Source organism: Coregonus clupeaformis, chromosome 34 (genome assembly GCF_020615455.1).
Source record: "Coregonus clupeaformis isolate EN_2021a chromosome 34, ASM2061545v1, whole genome shotgun sequence".
Taxonomy (NCBI): Eukaryota; Metazoa; Chordata; class Actinopteri; order Salmoniformes; family Salmonidae; genus Coregonus; species Coregonus clupeaformis.
In genome coordinates this window covers 28,339,852-28,361,979 of record NC_059225.1, presented here as the reverse complement: position 1 = coordinate 28,361,979, position 22,128 = coordinate 28,339,852, and the positions used below count along the sequence as shown (strand labels likewise).

Genomic DNA, 22,128 nt, shown 5'->3' with positions numbered 1-22,128 from the left:
CAGCTTCTTGTCATTGTTGTTAGCTATCTGACCGTTCAGAATCATAACAACGCATACCTTCCGGCTACATCAATGCAAGCGGGACGTTATCAGTCAACTCTCTGTGCAACATGACTGGTCATCCATTATAAACAAAATGGTTGCTATGCAGGCTGGATAACGTTCTTATCACTTGCTAATTAGCTAGCCAACTTCAGCTAACTCTGTCACGTCAAACATTGCACCTGGAAACACTGCTCGTCCAATCAGCATCCAGGATCCAAACAACCCGTTGTATAATTATAAATAATTTGTACGCTGCAAATAGACCGCAAGGAGCCCAAACAGGTACATTTACATTTCAGTCATTTAGCAGACGCTCTTATCCAGAGCGACTTACAGTTAGTGAATGCATACGTTTTTTCATACTGGCCCCCCATGGGAAACGAACCCACATTCCTGCCAGCCAAAACCTCCCCTACCTTGGACGATGCTGGACCAATTGTGCGCCGCCCATTGGTCTCCCGGTTACTGCCGGCTGTGACAGAGCCTGGACTCGAACCAGGATCTCTAGTGGCACAGCTAGCACTGCGATGCAGTGCCTTAGACCACTGCGCCACTTGGGAGATACTATTTAACAAAAACATAATACACTGAACAAAATATAAATGCAACATGCAACAATTTAAAATATTTTACAAGTAATATAAGGAAATCAGTGTTGAATGTCCAAACTGAAATAGTCAACTAGCTATTATGTTAAAGTAAGAATTATTTGAGGTAAAAGTCATTTCTTTGTTTGCTGAAACTGTTGCTGAGCAGTGACATTGTTAGTGTTAGCTAGCTAACGTTAGCTTGTTAGCTAATGATAGCTTACTAGCTAATGTTAGTTAAAACAGACCAATGGGGGTTAGCTAGTTAGCTTGGTTAAACGTTTCCTTGTGTGCCTTTTTCTGCAGATCACTCTATGCATCGCTCTGTTTGTGTCTCACAATGTTAGACGTTGAAAATAGGTACTAGGTTAGCTAACATTTGAGCATTGATAGCTCCCGGAGCAAAGAGGCCATCCCATTAGCTGACGTTACCAATAATAGTTTTTCCTGTCAGCGAACACGTATAGGTCCTAAAAGTTATGACGTTAGCAATTATTTAGCTAGCTAGCTATTTATGACAATGTCAGAAATATTAATATCTGGCTATACATTGCTTTGACCTAGCTAGCTAGTTAACGTTATCAACCAGAGAGACATTCAGGTCTTTCCTAGCTACAATTCCTAGCTAGTTGTCCAACTCTAGCTGTAAACAGCTGAGTTGACTTACTATTTTAAAAGGCCTTCTTGAGTAGAAGCTAATTAACGTTAGTATTTGCAACCATCCAGTCCTATGATTAAATATTTATAATTTACAAAGCGTTATGTATCTGGCAGTCAAACCATACCTGATTACATTTATTTTAATAATTTTCTAGATCAAGGATATCCACCTGTAATTTGAAAATACAGTACAACCCCAATCAAAGTAAGTACAGATTATATATATATTTTTACATCTACCTTTTTCCTCAATATTGTAATAACATGTTCTACTACATTTACATTTACATTTTAGTCATTTAGCAGACGCTCTTATCTTATTTTTTTCATAACTAGGATAATGTTGACACAAGAGTAACTTATGACAACAGTAGAACAGTTTTTTCTCTCTGGAGTAAGGTAAATCCAGCACATTCTGTGACTGATGACCTTGTACGATACAATGGCTTAGTGTTTATTCACAGTAGGCTACAGGTCTTAAGACGATTGACAGACTTTCTCTCCACTGTCTGGTGTTCTGGTCCTGAGCCTGTATTCACAGAGTCAGAGTAGCAGTGCTGATCTAGGATCTGCCTTTTCAATCATAAGGAATAAAAAGAGGGACCTGATCCTAGATCAGCACTCCTCTACTCTGAGATGCTTTATGGTGCTCTACTAGACACCTGCCTTTATCTATGTACATGGGTGTGTGTAATAATGTGTACATCTCCTGCCAATGTGAAACCCCCAGGTGCGATCACCGCTTTGAGAAGGTTCTGGAGGAGGTGACCTGCTACACCCCTCACTACATGGAAGAGACGGAGTCTATCTTTGACCAATCACAGGAGGAGAGGAAGAGGATCAGCAATGATCCACAATTGACGTCACCAACAATGAGAGGATGGCTACACCCGCTGTGACTAGGAGGGTGTGTATCTCATCACTCACTGATCAATTATGTCATGCCGTGATCTCTCATTCCACCTCTGTCTCCCTCTCCTTTCTATCTTTCTCTTTCCTCCTTTCCTCCCTCTCTCCCAGTGTGAAGGCTGTGTATAATGAGCTCCACAACATTCTCATGGCCATCAATGAGTGGGACAAACTGCGCTGTTGGAAGAACACCCACAGACCGGGCATGCCCACTGACTGGCCTCAGTTCCAGGTGCAACACACACACACAGCGGGCTAATGGAAGTTAATGGGGCCTAATGGAGTGTACTGTAATATGGGATTACATAGATGTCAGCCCCTTTGTTATTGTCAGAGTTAGTCTAATGTAGCGAACAGTGTTACAAGCTAATGTAGCAGACTGTATAACAGTGGTGTATGGTCCAACAATGTGACCATTATTAGAAACTGCTGGAGGGTATATACTGGACCAGTCTGCCTTGTTGTTCAATGGAGTCTATTGCAACCTCTCTTTCAGGAGTGGGCACCAGAACATAAAATTTGAAGAAAGAGGTAGAGGCACAGCAAGGCACAATAGAGGTGAGCATGTCTCCATCTGTCTTTATGACCTACGTCAACTGCAGCAGTGTATTTGATCTGTGCTTGTGCCAGCACCAGCAACGCAAGCCTTTTTCTATGCTTATGTGCGAGTAGAGTGAGTTCAGAAAACAGAAAGTAGGCCTATGCGTCTTAGAAATAGTTTTCACATACCAACTTTATATGTCCGATCTCAGAATCAAACAGGCTTGCCCAAAATAACATGGTAGAATGTTTATTTTGATTGACAATTTTGTGCATTTATCAAAATCCCATCAGGTAGCCTGATTTCAGATGTCATGTAAACAACATTATTAGGGAAATCAATCTTCTTGCACAGCATGTAAACGCTTAAATCAAACTATGATATTAATCTGACGTATTATTGTTTGCATACGTAATGCCAGCCGTGTTCCTATTGGTCAGTCACCTGGATCGGCTCGTAACACCAGCCACACTACACGATAAAGGCAAAAAAATACTGACACTGCCAGAACTTTGATGGAGCCTACGACGAAACGTAGTGGTACTTAATCAGCAGACCTAGACCCTGTAAGACTGAAGAGCCAAGATGTTCGACAATCATTTATAATCTAAGAATTTGCCCACGACGTCAACATTTTGTCTTGGACGGCAAAATCGTGGCATAAGACGGCTAAAATCGTACAGTCTGCAAAGGCCTGAAGTAGTTGGAGTCATTCAGTACTCACTTACCATCTCATTACGATGAATCATCAATTCCTAATTACTGATTGGTTTGTAGATAGTGTTAGTGTTATGTATCCTCTGTGTGTGTGTGTGTGTGTGTGTGTGTGTGTGTGTGTGTGTGTGTGTGTGTGTGTGTGTGTGTGTGTGTGTGTGTGATGCATTCAGAGACTCAGCGATCAGCTTGTTGGGGCTGAACTGGGAGCATAGTACTGTAGCGGTGGGACAGAGGAGACGGCAACAGACAGGGCTTCGTCCTGAGACCTATCCTACGAATCAGGTTTGAGGAATTAGCAAGGTAACTTTGGTCAACTCTGAGTTTAACTTGGGCTACACTACATGACCGAAAGTATGTGGACACCTGCTCGTCGAACATCTCATTCACAAATCATGGGGATTAATATGGAGTTGGTCCCCCCTTTGCTGCTATAACAGCCTCCACTCTTCTGGGAAGGCTTTCCACTAGATGTTGGAACATTGCTGCGGGGACATGCTTCCATTCAGCCACAAGAGCATTAGTGAGGTAACCTGATTCATCTTATCAACCTGCTAATTATTAGAATCAGGTGTTCTAGATCAGAGTTGGAGCAAAAACCTACAGGACGGTAGCTCTCCAGGAACATGGTTGGGCAGTCCTGATCTAGAATGTCATTGTATGCTGTAGCTTTAAGATTTCCCTTCACTGGAACTAATGGGCCTAGCCCGAACCATGAAAAACTGCCCTAGACCATTATTCTTCCTCCAGCCAAACTTTACAGTTTACAGCATTCGGGCAGGTAGCGTTCTCCTGGCATCCGCCAAACCCAGATTTGTCCTTCAGATTGCCAGATGGTGAAGCGTGATTTATCACTCCAGAGAACATGTTTCCACTGCTCCAGAGTCCAATGTCGGCAAGCTTTACACCACTCCAGCTGACGCTTGGCATTGCGCATGGTGGTCGAACTTTTCGAACACACCGACTGCGTCATTGCGTTTTGGTACACCAGAAGTACATTCATTAACATGGGACGCTGCGTTTGCCTTGCAGCATTGCGTTGCAGAGGCAGTTGCAGTGCGTTCTGTGTGGTGCTTACGTTGGATTTATCGAACGTATGCGTCAAACTGTATGCATAAACGGGTTGACAGAAATGGTAGCAGAAGGTGAATGTTGAACTTTTGTTGCACACATATCTAGATGATGCTGCATACTATTTTGCGCAATGACGCAGTCAGTGTGTTCAAAACGTTAGGCTTGTGTGCTGCTGCTCGGCTATGGAAACCCATTTCATGAAGCTCCCGACAGTGGAGGAAGATATACTGTTTTACATTAGCACTACACATCTGATTCAAATCATCAACACTTGATGATAAGTTGATCATTTGAATCGGCTGTGTAGCGCTAGGGCAAAAACTAAAAATGTGCACCCCTTTGGGTCCCCAGGACCAGACTAATCACATTCCCCACCTCACCTCTCTGTGGCTACCGTATGTAGGTAGATATGATTCAACTCTGTGAACACATTGACTGTACTTCAATGAATGTTTGTTATGTGTACCTGTTTGCTTTATTTGCCGACTACAAGCATGTAGGTTAGATATGAGAGCATTGCAAAGGTTCAGTGTTGCTACAGTTTGCAAACAAAGTAATTGTGACACTATTTATGTTTTACAGGTGATCATGGTTACAGTCTTATCATATAGCTGGGCAACTCTCGGAATGCAATTAGTTTAATCAGGTGTGTTAGCTGGGGCTGGGGGAAAAGTGTGACAGCAATCAGGCCTCAGAGGGCTGGAGTACTACGATGAGGATGACCACATCGAGATTGAATCAACAGACTTGACGCAAGATCCAGCGTGATCTGATACAGGGCTCTCCTGGAGAGTTACCGTCTTGTAGGTTTTCTCCAACCCTAATCTAGTGCACCTGATTCTAATAACTAGCTGGTTGATAAGCTACAGGAGGGTAAATCTTCAGGAGATCTGAACCTCCACCTAGTCCCCCCACCCTTTTCTCTTGTAACCTCTCTCCCTCTACTATAGCCGTCTTTGGTGATTAGACTGAGAGGGATGTAAACACAAATAGCTTGCAGCTACCACATTTAACAATGTGTGATTCATTCACCATTACATCATCATTTAAAATAAAGTGAATAATCTTTGTTTCATATTCTTGTTTGTGCTAAGGAGGTCCAGTAGGTTAATATGAATTGTACTGATGACTGTTTAACAATCATGTTGGTAAGGTTGACTTGAGTGTGCTGTTAATGTTTTGGTATTGTAATCACCTGCTGCTTGCATTTCAATAGCTAAGTTGTTTATGAATTACACAATTGTCAGAAACTCAGGATGAATCAGGCAAAGATGCTGAAACATCAGTCAACATCCATCTTAGTGCAGAACAACATTGCCTGGACAAGTATTATATGGGTTGAGACTCAAAATAATATAAGCGATATGGGCAAAGAGTAGCTATTACCGACGATCAAGGTAAGAATAGACATACAGTGGGGGAAAAAAGTATTTAGTCAGCCACCAATTGTACAAGTTCTCCCACTTAAAAAGATGAGAGAGGCCTGTAATTTTCATCATAGGTACAAGTCAACTATGACAGACAAAATGAGGAAAAAAAATCCAGAAAATCACATTGTAGGATTTTTTATGAATTTATTTGCAAATTATGGTGGAAAATAAGTATTTGGTCACCTACAAACAAGCAAGATGTCTGGCTCTCACAGACCTGTAACTTCTTCTTTAAGAGGCTTCTCTTGTCCTCCACTCGTTACCTGTATTAATGGCACCTGTTTGAACGTGTTATCAGTATAAAAGACATCTGTCCACATCCTCAAACAGTCACACTCCAAACTCCACTATGGCCAAGACCAAAGAGCTGTCAAAGGACACCAGAAACAAAATTGTAGACCTGCACCAGGCTGGAAAGACTGAATCTGCAATAGGTAAGCAGCTTGGTTTGAAGAAATCAACTGTGGGAGCAATTATTAGGAAATGGAAGACATACAAGACCACTGATAATGTCCCTCGATCTGGGGCTCCACGCAAGATCTCACCCTGTGGGGTCAAAATGATCACAAGAACGGTGAGCAAAAATCCCAGAACTACACGGGGGGACCTAGTGAATGACCTGCAGAGAGCTGGGACCAAAGTAACAAAGCCTACCATCAGTAACACACTACGCCGCCAGGGACTCAAATCCTGCAGTGCCAGACGTGTCCCCCTGCTTAAGCCAGTACATATCCAGGCCCGTCTGAAGTTTGCTAGAGTGCATTTGGATGATCCAGAAGATGATTGGGAGAATGTCATATGGTCAGATGAAACCAAAATAGAACTTTTTGGTAAAAACTCAACTCATCGTGTTTGGAGTACAAATAATGCTGAGTTGCATCCAAAGAACACCATACCTACTGTGAAGCATGGGGGTGGAAACATCATTCTTTGGGGCTGTTTTTCTGCAAAGGGACAAGGACGACTGATCCGTGTAAAGGAAAGAATGAATGGGGCCATGTATCGTGAGATTTTGAGTGAAAACCTCCTTCCATCAGCAAGGGCATTGAAGATGAAACGTGGCTGGGTCTTTCAGCATGACAATGATCCCAAACACACCGCCCGGGCAACGAAGGAGTGGCTTCGTAAGAAGCATTTCAAGGTCCTGGAGTGGCCTAGCCAGTCTCCAGATCTCAACCCCATAGAAAATCTTTGGAGGGAGTTGAAAGTCTGTGTTGCCCAGCGACAGCCCCAAAACATCACTGATCTAGAGGAGATCTGCATGGAGGAATGGGCCAAAATACCAGCAACAGTGTGTGAAAACCTTGTGAAGACTTAGAGAAAACGTTTGACCTGTGTCATTGCCAACAAAGGGTATATAACAAAGTATTGAGAAACTTTTGTTATTGACCAAATACTTATTTTCCACCATAATTTGCAAATAAATTCATAAAAAATCCTACAATGTGATTTTCTGCATTTTTTTTTCTCATTTTGTCTGTCATAGTTGACGTGTACCTATGATGAACATTACAGGCCTCTCTCATCTTTTTAAGTGGGAGAACTTGCACAATTGGTGGCTGACTAAATACTTTTTTTCCCCACTGTAGCTATAACGTTCTACTTCTGTTTGATGAAACTGTCACGGCATTATGCTATTGTATGTAATTTGAGCATTGGTTTTATAAGCTTGCGTAGCTAACTAGCTAGCTACGGTGGAGAGGTCGATTTGATGCAACAAAATTAACGTTTGTAGCTGATCTGAGTTTGTAGCCGATCGTCACGTCTATAATAAAAGTGACTCCAAAATGACACAATACATTATTTACCATTCATTTCTATTAGCCACAAAATAATCTGAAACACAACCAAAACGAACTGCAAATGCATCCAACAAGTTTGTAGAGTCACAATCAACCAATCAATCAAATGTATTTATAAAGCCTTTTTTACATCAGCAGATGTCAAAGAGTGCTATACAGAAACCCAGCCTAACACCCCAAACAGCAAGCAATGCAGATGTAGAAGCACGGTGGATAGGAAAAACTCTCTAGAAAGGCAGGAACCTAGGAAGAAACCTAGAGAGGAACCAGGCTCTGAGGGGCGGCCAGTCCTCTTCTGGCTGTGCAGGGTGGAGATAGTACATGGCCATTAAGGCCAGATTGTTCTTCAAGATGTTCAAACGTTCATAGATGACCAGCAAGGTCATTCGGAGGTGTGAGAGAGAGAGAGAGAGAGAGAGAGAGAGAGAGAGAGAGAGAGAGAGAGAGAGAGAGAGAGAGAGAGAGAGAGAGAGAAAAAAAAAGAGAGGAGAGAGAGAGAGAGAGAGAGAGAGAGAGAGAGAGAGAGAGAGAGAGAGGAGAGAGAGAGAGAGAGAGAGAGAGAGAGAGAGAGAGAGAGAGAGAGAGAGAGAGAGAGAGAGAGAGAGAGAGAGAGAGAGAGAGAGAGAGAGAGAGAGAGAGAGAGAGAGAGAGAGAGAGAGAGAGAGAGAGAGAGAGAGAGAGAGAGAGAGAGAGAGAGAGAGAGAGAGAGAGAGAGAGAGAGAGAGAGAGAGAGAGAGAGAGAGAGAGAGAGAGAGAGAGAGAGAGAGAGAGAGAGAGAGAGAGAGAGAGAGAGAGAGAGAGAGAGAGAGAGAGAGAGAGAGAGAGAGAGAGAGAAAACAGCAGGTCCGGGACAAGGTAGCACGTCTGGTGAACAGGTCAGTGTTCCATAGCCGCAGGCACACTGGAGCAGCAGCACGACCAGGTGGATTGGGGACAGCAAGGAGTCATCAGGCCAGGTAGTCCTGAGGCATGATCCTAGGGCTCAGATCCTCCGGGAGGGGAGGGAGAGAGAGAGAATTAGAGGGAGCTTCATTAAATTGACACAGGACACTAGATAAGACAGGAGAATTACACCATATATAACAGACTGAACCTAGCCTCTCGGCACATAGACTGGGCCAGACTAGACTCAATCGTAGGACCTACTGAAGAGATGAGTCTTAAAGGTCGAGACTGAGTCTGCGTCTCTCACATGGATAGACAGACCATTCCATAAAATGTTTGTTCGATAGGAGAAAACCCTGCCTCCAGCTCTTTGCTTAGAAATTCTAGGGACAATAAGGAGGCCTGTGTCTTGTGAGTGTAGCGTACGTGTAGGTATGTAAGGCAGGACCAAATCGAAGAGATAGGTAGGAGCAAGCCCATTTAATGCTTTGTAGGTTAGCAGTAAAACCTTGAAATCATCACTAGCCTTAACAGGAAGCGGCTAGCACTGGAGTAATATGATAATATTTTGGGGTTCTAGTCAAGATTCTAGCAGCTGTGTTTAGCACTAACTGAAGTTTATTTAGTGCTTTATCCGGGTAGCCAAAGAGTAGAGCATTGCAGTAGTCGAATCTAGAAGTGAAAAAAGCATGGATTAGCTTTTCTGAATAATCTTTTTACAAAAAGTTTCTGATTTTCGCAATGTTACGAAGCTGGGAAAAAGCTGTCTTTGAAATATTCTTGATATGTTCATCAAAAGAGAGATCAGGGTCCAGAGTAATGCCGAGGTCCTTCAGTTTTATTTGAGACGACTGTACAACCATCAAGATTAATTGTCAGATCCAACAGCAGATCAGTTTGTTTCTTGGGACCTAGAACTAGCATCTCGCCATCCACTTCCTTATGCCTAAGACAGGCAATTTTGGGGCTTCACCGTATTTCATCAAAATGTACAGCAGTGTGTCGTCCACATAGCAGTGAAAGTTGACATTGTATTTCTGAATGACATCAACAAGAGGTAGAATATACAGTGCATTCGGAAGGTATTTTGTTGCAATACAGCCTTATTCTAAAATGAATTAAATTGTTATTTTCCCTCATCAAACTACACACAATACCCCATAATGACAAAGCAAAAACAGTTTTTTAGAAATGTTTGCAAATGTATTAAAAATAAAAAACGGAAATATCACATTTACATAAGTATTCAGACCCTTTACTCAGTACTTTGTTGAAGCACCTTTGGCAGCGATTACAGCCTCAAGTCTTCTTGGGTATGATGCTACAAGCTTGGCACACCTGTATCTGGGGAGTGTTTCCCATTCTTCTCTGCATATCCTCTCAAGCTCTGTCAGGTTGGATGGGTAGCGTCACTACACAGCTATTTTCAGGTCTCTCCAGAGATGTTCGATCGGGTTCAAGTTTGGGCTCTGGCTGGGCCACTCAAGGACATTCAGAGACCTGTCCCGAAGCCTTAGGGTGGTTGTCCTGTTGGAAGGTGAACCTTCGCCCCAGTCTGAGGAGCTGAGCACTCTGGAGAAGGTTTTCATCAAGGATCTCTCTGTCCGTCCTTCTGGAAGGTTCTCCCATCTCCACAGAGGAAGTCTGGAGCTCTGTCAGAGTGACCATCGGGATCTTGGTCACCTCCCTGACCAAGGCCCTTCTCACCCGATTGCTCAGTTTGGCCGGGCGGCTAGCTCTAGGAAGAGTTTTGGTGGTTCCAAACTTCTTCAATTTAAGAATGATGGAGGCAACTGTGTTCTTGGGGACCTTCAATGCTGAGGAAATGTTTTGGTACCCTTCCCCAGATCTGTACCTCGATACAATCCTGTCTCAGAGCTCTACGGACAATTCCTTCGACCTCATGGCTTGGTTTTTGCACTGTCAACTGTGGGACCTTATATAGACAGGTGTGTGCCTTTCCAAATCATGTCCATTCAATTAAATTTACCACAAGTGGACTCCAATCAAGTTATAGAAACATCTCAAGGATGATCAATGGAAACAGGATGCACCTGAGCTCAATTTCGATTATCATAGCAAAGGGTATTTCTGTTTCTTTTTTTATATATATATGCAAACATTTCTATAAACCTGTCTTCGGTTTGTCATTATGGGGTATTGTGTGTAGATTGCTGAGGATTATTTATTTAATCCATTTTAGAATAAGGCCGTAACGTAGAAAAATGAGGGGGGTCTGAGTACTTTCCGAAGGCACTGTATAGTGAAAACAATAGCGGTTCTAAAACGGAACCTTGAGGAATGCCGAAACATACAATTGATTTGTCAGAGGACAAACCATCCACAGAGTTGAACTGATATCTTTCCGACAGATAAGATCTGAACCAGGCAAGAACTTGTCCGTGTAGACCAATTAGGGTTTCCAGTCTCTCCAAAAGAATGTGGTGATTGATGGTGTCAAAAGCAGTACTAAAGTCTAGGAACACGAGGACAGATGCAGAGCCGTGGTCAGACGCCATTAAAAGGTCATTTACCACCTTCACGAGTGCAGTCACAGTGCTATGATGGGGTCTAAAACCAGACTGAAGTATTTTGTATACATTATTTGTCTTCAGGAATGCAGCGCAACAGCTTTTTCAAAAACATTTGAGAGGAATGTGAGATCGATAGTTTTTTACATTTCCGGGTGAAAGTTTGGCTTTTTCAAGGGAGGCTTTATTACTGCCACTTTTAGTGAGTTTGGTACACATCCGGTGGATAGGGAGCCGGAAGGAAGTAGCTCTTTCAGTAGTTTAGTTGGAATAGGGTCCAGTATGCAGCTTGTAGGTCTAGAGGCCATGACTATTTTCATGAATATGTGAAGAGATACAGGAGTAAAAAACTTGAGTGTCTCCATTGATCTTAAGTCCTGGCAGTTCTGTGCAGACCTAGGAAAAATGAGTTTTGGAGAAATACGCAGATTCAAAGAGGATTTGCTTTCTAATCATCATGATCTTTTCATTGAAGACCTTCATGAATTCATCACTGCTGAAGTGAAAGCCATCCTCTCTTCGGGAAGCTGCTTTTTAGTTAGCTTTGCTACAGTATCAAAATACATTTTGGATTGTTCTTATTCTCCTCAATTAGGTTGGAAAAATAGGATGATCGAGCAGCAGTGAGGGCTCTTTGATATTGCACGGTACTGTCTTTCCATGCTAGTCGGAAGAGTTCCAGTTTGGTGGAGTGCCATTTCCGTTCCAATTCCGTTCCAAGCTTGATTTAGTCATTGTGGAATATGGGACCAAATACTAAACTTTTGACTACTTTATTTATGAGAATCTTTAGGGGTGTCAATAATTTTGACCCCTACGTTTTCGAGAGAATAAAAATACTTGTTAAATAAAATCTCTTTGTCTGAACAATTGTATTAGTATAAAATAATATAATTTCCCCATTTTTTGAGCATACAATCTAGATCAGTGTTTGAATTATTTATTTTATGCAGTCATTATTGCTCATCTTTATCAAGGGTTTCAATAATTGCGGACTCTGACTCGTATATAACTGCATTCTCTATCTTTTTTTCTTCTCTTGCATTTCACATGTTTTATTTCTATATTATCTATATTACCTCTATTGTACATTATTGGGAAATAGTTTGCAAGTTAAAGGGGAATTTCACCCTGGGGGAATCTGGGCTTGTTTTCATCATGTCCGAGATATTTCTACATCAGTGAGATATGTTTCACACATAATTACCCAGAAGGAAGGTACATTAGGTCTGGGCTACGTGTGCTGAATGATACACCCTATGGCGGCTTCTGGTGTATTGATGGGGGGAGGACGATGATATCTGAAATTAAATGTAGTCCTGCTTTGTGGCATTTTGTGAAGGCTCTATGTGATACTGATTGCACTATATGGTTTTGTGCGTGTTGATATAATAATAATAATAATAATAATAATAATATAATATGCCATTTAGCAGACGCTTTTATCCAAAGCGACTTACAGTCATGCGTGCATACATTTTATTTTATTTATTTTTAATTTTTTTGTGTATGGGTGGTCCCGGGGATCGAACCCACTACCTTGGCGTTACAAGCGCCGTGCTCTACCAGCTGGTTGTCCTTGTTCGATAGAGCCATTGGATGTCTTTCAGCGATGTTCCCATCGACACATTCATTGCTAAAAAATAAAGCTTTTCCAGTCTCCGAAAGACTACAATTCGTGTGGGGCAGAGCTTCGTGCCCTGGCCATGTCCCTCCCCAAGGCGGGCTTTTTTAAAAGGGAGGTGGACACTAACAACACAATCCTTTGGTCAAAACTGAAAGAACTGACCAGACTGCAATGGCTTGAAGTTATTCCTCTCATCAACACGAATTCGACAATGGAGCATTTTTTTATGTTCTATTAGTTACATGGTGAAATTCAACCATATATGATTCAACTGGATGGATTCGAAACAAAGAGTTGGATTTAGCTAGAAGCTCAGCTACAGCCGATGCCAGCACCAAGAGGACAGATAACAAATACGGTGGCTAGCTAAGTAAATAATATTTACTGCAAGCCACCTAGCCAGCTAGCTAATCTACTGAAACCCATATTGTGTATTGCTGGCTAACATACTACTGTGTTACAGTGGGGGAAAATCTAATCAACTAGCTATATAACCTAATTGACGAGGGTGATCAAGCAGCAGTGAGGGCTCTTCGATATTGGTTATGATTATAACCGTGGATGCATTTCAATCTCACAAAAATGCCACAAGATAGGATTCCAAACAGATGTAAATTACAATGATTGATTATCCAGCAAGCTATCTAGCTAAGTTTACTAGGTAACAGTGAGGAGATACAACAATACAACAATTTACTGTTCAAACTGTACAATAGAGTATAATTTATTTGTCTTACGGACAATACCGTGTGATGCCTGGATTTCTTCCAGGAGTGGATTCTAGATGGCGAGAAACAGAATTCCTTTGCCTGCCTGTGTCACTGTGGCAGAACTTGATCCCGTGAACTGTATTCCTCTCGATGGATTGGACATTATGCTGGATTCCAAGCAGAAGAAGACTCAAGAGGAGCTGAATTGCAGTTTGATCATGACAAAACTCCTTATACAGCTGTACAAGTATTCCCTGAACTTTACTACACTGATCATACTGTATTGTCTTACTGAATGTATCTTTGTGAATGGCAATTTCATCATGCCTACCTCTCCCATCATCTGCTGATAACCAGTTCTCTTAGCTACAGATTGTTACACCAGATAATTTGATTTAACCAATGATTTTTGGTATCCATTACTGGGAGTTACAGGATAGGTACTCTTTGGTGTGGCGCTGGAGGTAGAAGCTGTTAAGAAGCCTTTTGGACCTAGACTTAGCGCTCCGGTACCACTTGCCGTGCGGTAATAGAGAGAACAGTCTATGACTAGGGTGGCTGGAGTCTTTGGCAGTAGGAGGGGACTGAGCGCGCACCCCTGAGGGGCCCCCGTGTTGAGGATCAGCGTGGCAGATGTGTTGTTACCTACCCTTACCACCTGGGGGTGGCCTGTCAGGAAGTCCAGGATCCAGTTGATGAGGGAGGTGTTTAGTCCCAGCGTCCTTGGCTTAGTGATGAGCTTTGAGGGCACTATGGTGTTGAACGCTGAGCTGTAGTCAATGAATAGCATTCTCACGTAGGTGTTCCTTTTGTCCAGGTGGGAAAGGGCATTGTGGAGTGCAATAGAGATTGCATCATTGTTGGATCTGTTGGGGCGGTATGCAAATTGTAGTGGGTCTAGTGTTTCTGGGATAATGGTGTTGATGTGAGCCATGACCAGCCTTTCAAAGCACTTCATGGCTACAGACGTGAGTGCTACGGGTCGGTAGTCATTTAGGCAGGTTACCTTGGTGTTCTTGGGCAGCTTGAAACATGTTGGTATTACAGACTCGGTCAGGGACAGGTTGAAAATGTAAATTAAGACACTTGCCAGTTGGTCAGAGCATGCTCGGAGTACCACTTACCCTGCGGCCTTGTGAATGTTGACCTGTTTAAAGGTCTTACTCACATCGGCTACGGAGAGCGTGATCACACAGTCGTCCAGAACAGCAGGTGCTCTCATGCATGCTTCAGTGTTGCTTGCCTTGAGGCATGCATATAAGTCATTTAGCTCGTTTGGTAGGCTCGTGTCACTGGGCAGCTCACGGCTGTGCTTCCCTTTGTTGTCCGTAATAGTTTGCAACCCCTGCCATATCCGACGAGCGTCGGAGCCGGTGTAGTAGGATTCAATCTTAGTCCTGTATTGAAGCTGTTTGATGGTTCATTGGAGGGCAATGCGGGATTTCTTATAAGTGTCCGGGTTAGAATCCCACTCCTTGAAAGCAGAAGCCCTACCCTTTAGCTCAGTGCGGATGTTGCCTGTAATCAATGGCTTCTGGTTGGGGTAGGTACATACGGTCACTGTGGGGACGACGTCATCGATGCACTTATTGATGAATCCAGACACTGATGTGGTGTACTCCTGAATGCCATCGGAAGAATCCCGGAACATATTCCAGTCTGTGCTAGCAAAACAGTCCTGTAGTTTAGCATCTGCGTCATCTGACCCCTTCCGTATTGACCGAGTCACTGGTACTTCCAGGTTTAAACTTTTTGCTTGTAAGCATGAATCAGGAGGATAGAGATATGGTCAGATTTTTTTCCTCTGGTTGCAAATTTGTAACATGCTACAAATTACGCGAAAAAACACACACAATAGAACAATTGGTTAGGTGCACGTAAAACGGCAGCCATCTCCTCCGGCGCCATGGGAGCTGCTTTTGAGAGGAAAGCTCAGTCAACAAAGTGAATGGGCTGGGGGGGCTGCAGAATGTGTGAAAAGTCTTATGAAAAGTCTTAGGAGGGCAATACACAGTATGTATTGTTGTGTATGGGAGATTGAGGATAAATGGCCTTTCAATTGTTCTCATACACAACAATACATTTACTGTCTCTAACATCCTTCCTCATCTCAAAGACCTATCTGTAAACCTCCCCCAGCCCATTGACAGATTATTCTTGTCAATATGTATTTTTGTAGACATGTCTTTGTCTTGTGTTTTGAGAATCTACAGAGAGAAGAATGAGGTGGTTGTGTCATTACTGTTGTAGTCTTGAATTCATACCTTTCAGTGTCCCTTGCTCATTTTTGTCCCACAATCTTGTTGTGCTTCACAACCGCAAGGTGTGTACCGAAAATGCCTCCGCTTTGAGGTAATTTTCAGCAGGGCACTCTTTAAGTACTCCAGACAACCTGAGTTTTACAGAGAGAAAAGGTAAAAAGAAAAGGGGTAGACTAAATTGATTACCTTGTCTGGAAGGCACTCTGTGATTCTCAGGCTACATCTAACCACCTGTAACCCCATAACACAAACCCATACAAACACTACCCAATTCTTGTAAATTGAGCTATCTTAGACGTCAAATTCTAAATATTTTTGCCAACTTACCTTCAACTTGTGCGAAGCTAGGGGTTGGAAGCACATGCTGGTGGAATCAGATTCTGTACCACCTACAACAAAACACACAACAAAACACAATTTAACCACCCCCCTAATTGTATTGATCTCTATTAGACTGGCTAGCTTAGCACACCTAACATGGACATTTCAATATTGTCAGCTTGCTGTTCACTAGCTAGCATCACTAAATTGGCAGCAAAATTGCTAACCAGCTGAGAACCAACAAACCAACCATAGATGATGTACAGTGCCTTCGGAAAGTTTTCAGACCACTTGACTTTTTCCATTTTTTGTTACGTTACATTACATTTCTAAAATATATATTTTTTTATCTACAGCAATCTACACACAATACCCCATAATGACAAATGTTTGCTAATTTATTAAAAATAAAAACTTAATTGGAGTTGACCTGTAGTAAATTCAATTGATTGGACATGATTTGGAAAGGAACACACCTGTATATATAAGGTCCCACAGTTGACAGTGCATGTCAGAACAAAAACCAAGCCATGAGGTTGAAGGAATTGTCCGTAGAGCTCCGAGACAGGATTGTGTCGAGGCACAGATCTGGGGAAGGGTACCAAAACATTTCTGCAGCATTGAACTTCTCAAGAACACAACGGCCTCCATCATTCTTAAATGGAAGAAGTTTGGAACCACCAAGACTTCCTAGAGCTGGCCGCCCGGCCAAACTGAGCAATCAGGGGAGAAGGGCTTTGGTCAGGGAGGTGACCAAGAACCCAATGGTCACTCTGACAGAGCTCTAGAGTTCCTCTGTGGAGATGGGAGACCCTTCCAGAAGGACAACCATCTCTGCAGCACTTTAACAATCAGGCCTTTATGGTAGAGTGGCCAGATGGAAGCCACTCCTCAGTAAAAGCACATGACAGCCCGTTTTGAGTTTTCCAAAAGGCACCTAAAGACTCTCAGACCATGAGAAACAAGATTCTCTGGTCTGATGAAACCTAGATTGAACTCTTTGGCCTGAATGCCAAGCGTCACGTCTGGAGGAAACCTGGCACCATCCCTACGGTGAAGCATGGTGGTGCCAGCATCATGCTGTGGGGATGTTTTTCAGTGGGAGGTACTGAGAGACTAGTCAGGATCGATGCAAAGATGGACAGAGCAAACTACAGAGAGATCCTTGATGAAAACCTGCTCCAGAGCACACAGGACCTCAGACTGGGGTGGAGGTTCACCTTCCAATAGGACAACGACCCTAAGCACACAGCAGGAGACAACGCAGGAGTGGCTTCGGGACAAGTTATTGAATGTCCTTGAGTGGCCCTGTCAGAGCCCGCACTTGAACCTCAGCCCCGAGCTGGGCCCTGGACACCATATGTGAACTTATTGCCCCCCATCTAGTTCGTAATGCTTGGTGACCTAAACTGGGATATGCTTAACACCCCGGCCAACCTACAATCTAAACTAGATGCCCACAATCTCACACAAATGATCAACGAACCTACCAGATACAACCCTAAATCTGTAAACATGGGTACCCTCATAGACATCATCCTGACAAATTTACCCTCTAAATACACCTCTGCTGTCTTCAACCAGGATCTCAGCGATCACTGCCTTATTGCCTGCATTCGTAATGGGTCCGCGGTAAAACGACCACCCCTCATCACTGTCAAACGCTCCCTAAAACACTTTAGCGAGCAGGCCTTTCTAATTGACCTGGCCCGGGTATCCTGGATGGATATTGACCTCATTCCGTCAGTAGAGAATGCCTGGTTGTTCTTTAAAAGTGCTTTCCTCTCAATCTTAAATAAGCATGCCCCATTCAAAAAAATCAGAACTAAGAACAGATATAGCCCCTGGTTCTCCTCAGACTTGACTGCCATTGACCAGCACAAAAATATCCTGTGGCGTACTGCCTTAGCATCGAACAGCCCCAGCGATATACAACTTTTCAAGGAAGTCAGGAACCAATATACACAATCAGTTAGGAAAGCAAAGGCTAGCTTTTTCAAACAGAAATGTGCATCCTTTAGCACTAACTCCCAAAAGATTTGGGACACTGTAAAGTCCATGGAAAATAAGAGAACCTCCTCCCAACTGCCCAATGCACTGAGGCTAGGAAACAATGTCACCACAGATAAATCTACAATAATCGAGAATTTCAACAAGCATTTTGCTATGGCTGGCCATGCTTTCCACCTGGCTACCACTACCCCGGCCACCAGCTCTGCACCCTCCGCTGCAACTTGCCCATGCCCCCGCTTCTCCTTCACACAAATTCAGACAGCTGATATTCTGAAAGAGCTGAAAAATCTGGACCGCTACAAATCAGCTGGGCTAGACAATCTGGACCCTTTCTTTCTAAAATGAGCCGCCGAAATTGTCGTAACCCCTATTTCTAGCCTGTTCAACCTCTCTTTCGTAACGTCTGAGATCCCCAGAGATTGGAAAGCTGTCGCGGTCATCCCCCTCTTCAAAGGGGGTGACACTATAGATCCAAACTGTTACAGACCTACATCCATCCTGCCCTTCGAAAGTATTTGAAAGCCAAGTTAACAAACAGATCACCGACCATTTCGAATCCCACTGTACCTTCTCCGCTATGCAATCCGGTTTCCGAGCTGGTCATGGGAGCACCTCAGCCACGCTCAAGGTCCTAAACGATATTATAACTGCGATCGATAAAAGACAGTACTGCACAGCCGTCTTCATCGACCTGGCCAAGGCTTTCGACTCTGTCAACCACCGCATTCTTATTGGCAGACTAAATAGCATTGGTTTCTCTAATGACTGCCTCGCCTGGATCACCAACTACTTCTCAGATAGAGTTCAATGTGTCAAATCGGAGGGCCTGTTGTCTGGACCTCTGGCCGTCTCTATGGGGGTGCCACAGGGTTCAATTCTCGTGCCGACTCTATTCTCTGTGTATATCAATGATGTTGCTCTTGCTGCTGGTGAAGCTCGGATCCACCTCTATGCGGACGACACCATTTTGTATACATCTGGCCCTTCATTGGACACTGTGTTAACAAACCTCCAAACGAGCTTCAACGCCATACAACATTCCTTCCGTAGCCTCCAACTGCTCTTAAACACTAGTAAAACTAAATGCATGCTCTTCAACCGAACGCTGCTTGCACCCGTCCACCCGACTAGAATCACTACTCTCGGCGGGTCTGACCTAGAGTATGTGGACAACTACAAATACCTAGGTGTCTGGTTAGAATGCAAACTCTCCTTCCAGACTCACATTAAGCATCTCCAATCAAAAGTTAGATCTAGAATCGGCTTCCTATTTCGCAACAAAGCCTCCTTCACTCATGCTGCCAAACATGCCCTCGTAAAACTGACTATCCTACCGATCCTTGACTTCGGCGATGTAATTTACAAAATAGCCTCCAACACTCTACTCAGCAAATTGGATGTAGTCTATCACAGTGACATCCGTTTTGTCACCAAAGCCCCATATACTACCCACCATTGTGACCTGTACGCTCTTGTTGGCTGGCCCTCACTACATATTCGTCGCCAAACCCACTGGCTCCAGGTCATCTATAAATCACTGCTAGGCAAATCCCCGTCTTACCTTCGCTCACTGGTCACCATAGCAACACCCACCCGTAGTCTGCGCTCCAGCAGGTATAACTCACTGGTCATCCCCAAAGCCAACACCTCCTTTGGCCGCCATTCCTTCCAGTTCTCTGCTGCCAATGACTGGAACGAACTGCAAAAATCTCTGAAGCTGGAGACTCTCATCTCCCTCACTAAATTTAAGCATCAGTTGTCAGGTTTTTATTCTCCTCAATCAGGTTGTAAAAGTAGGCTGATCGAGCAGCAGTGAGGGTTTTTCGATATTGCATGGTACGGTCTTTCCAAACTAGTGAGAAGACTTCCAATTTGGTGAAGCGCCATTTCCATTCCAATCTTCTGGAAGCTTGCTTCAAGGCTCGGATATTTTCTGTATACCATTGAGCTAGTTTCTTGTGACAATTTTTAAAATAGTTTTTAGCGGTGCGACTGCATCTAGGGCATTACTTAAGGGTAAGTTTAGATCCTTGGTTAGGTGCTTAACTTATTTCTGTACTCTGACGTCCTTGGGTAGGTGGATGGAGTCTGGAAGGGCATCTAGGAATCTTTGGGTTGTCCGAGAATTTATAGCGCAGCTTTAGATAATCCTTGTTTGAGGTCTAAGCTAATTATTTGTTGTGATTGCAAACGTAATAAGACAGTGGTCCGATAGTCCAGGATTATGAGGAAAAATATTTAGATACACAATATCTATTCCAAAGGACTAAACTATATCCAGGGTATGATGCGTAGGTCCCGAGACATGTTGGACAAAACCCACTGAGTCGATGATGGCTCCGAAAGCCTTTTGTGAATATTGAAGTGAGGAGGCCTGTAAACAGTAGCTATAAAAGGTGATTGAGTAAGCTGTATAGATTTCATGACTAGAACCTCAAAAGACAAAAACACTCATTTGTTTTCATACATTGAAGTTTGCTGTCATAACTGTTAGCAACACCTCCGCCTTTGCAGGATGCGCAGGGGATATGGTCACTAGTGTAACCAGGAGGAGAGGCCTAATTTAATGCAGTAAATTCATCATGCTAAAGCCATGTTTCAGAAAGGCCACAGACAATTACTCGAAGCCGTCACATCTTTCTGGCTAAATTACATTCTGAAGCTACAGTATGTTGCGCTTGGTGACCTCTGACTATTTCAAACCTAACATCTTTGGTGCCGACATGTATAACAATGTCCCTATACTCTCTACACTCACCAGTTTTAGCCTCAGTCAGCACCATCTTTAGATTAGCCTTTACGTTGGTAGCCCTGCCCCCTGGTAAAAAATCTATGATCACTGGATTATTTTTTTTATGTATAATATTACGGGTAATGGAGACACCAATGACTACGGTTTTCAATTTGTCCAAGCTAATGTTGGGAGGCTTCGGCAGCTCAGACCCCGTAACGGGTGGAGGAGAGACCCGAGAATGCTCGGGATCTGACTACGAAGCTTGCTTAGTGGGGAAAACCGGATAAAAGTTTATATTGGCTGAATGAGCGACACCATTTTCCAGAAGCCATGACAAAATTGTCAGGCTACGGGGACTGTGAGGGGGGATTAACACTACTACCTGTCCTTATTGGTGGCACAGACGCTGTTTTATATTTTCCTACACTTAAATTGCCCTTGCCTAACGATTGCGTCTGAAGCTGGGCTTGCAACTCGGCTATCCTCACCATAAGGCGATAGTTCTCCTGCATATTGAGTACAACGACTGCAATTAGAAGGCATAATGTTACTTTGCTTTTTCGACTGGTGGAGGTCCTGCAGATCCATGTCCAGATAAAGTGTCCGGGGTGAAAAAGTTGAATGAAAAAAGTTGAGTGAGGACAAAACTAAAATGTTGGTAAATGTGTTAAATACAGAGTTTTACTAAACGGTAATTAAAAGTAAAAAGCTAAATGTTTGGCAGGTAGCCAAGTAGCCTAATAAAAAGTATGAGCTTGGCTCATCGCACTCTAGCGACTCCTTGTGGCGGGCCAGGTACCTGCGGGCTGATCCCGGTCACCAGTTGAACGGTGTTTCCTCTGACACATTGGTGTGGCTGGCTTCTGGGTTAAGGAGCGCGGTTAGGCAGGTCATGTTTCGGAGGACGCATGACTCCACCTTCGCCGCTCCTGAGCCCATTAGGGAGTTGCAGCAATGAGACAAGATCAAAAAATGCATGAGCTGGCGCACACCCAGAGAAAATGATTTTGTGTAGAGGTGCTGACTAACAGGGAATAAACTGTATGCTATAAAAATAAAGAGAGTCGCACACTCTCTCTATATATATATATATTTATAAACTCCCAGTAATTTATTAGGTAAAACACCAAAGTTTCGGCATCACTGTGCCTTCTTGACAGTGATGCCGAAAAGTTGGTGTTTTACCCAATAAATTACTGGGTGTTTATATATATATAGAGTGTGCGACTCTCTTTATTTTCATAGCTTACAGGTAGCCAAGTAGCAACATACAACACTGCAGCA

The 22,128-nt window shown here is 43.3% G+C and overlaps 1 long non-coding RNA gene across 1 annotated transcript; it reads left to right on the top strand.

Moving 5' to 3' along the window:
• Positions 1–2,044: 2,044 nt before the first annotated feature.
• LOC121549405 lies at positions 2,045–3,804 on the top strand. The gene is made up of 4 exons (XR_005996823.1): positions 2,045–2,199; positions 2,313–2,433; positions 2,698–2,759; positions 3,630–3,804. It is a non-coding gene; the product is annotated as an uncharacterized LOC121549405 (long non-coding RNA).
• The last annotated feature ends 18,324 nt before the right edge of the window (positions 3,805–22,128 follow it).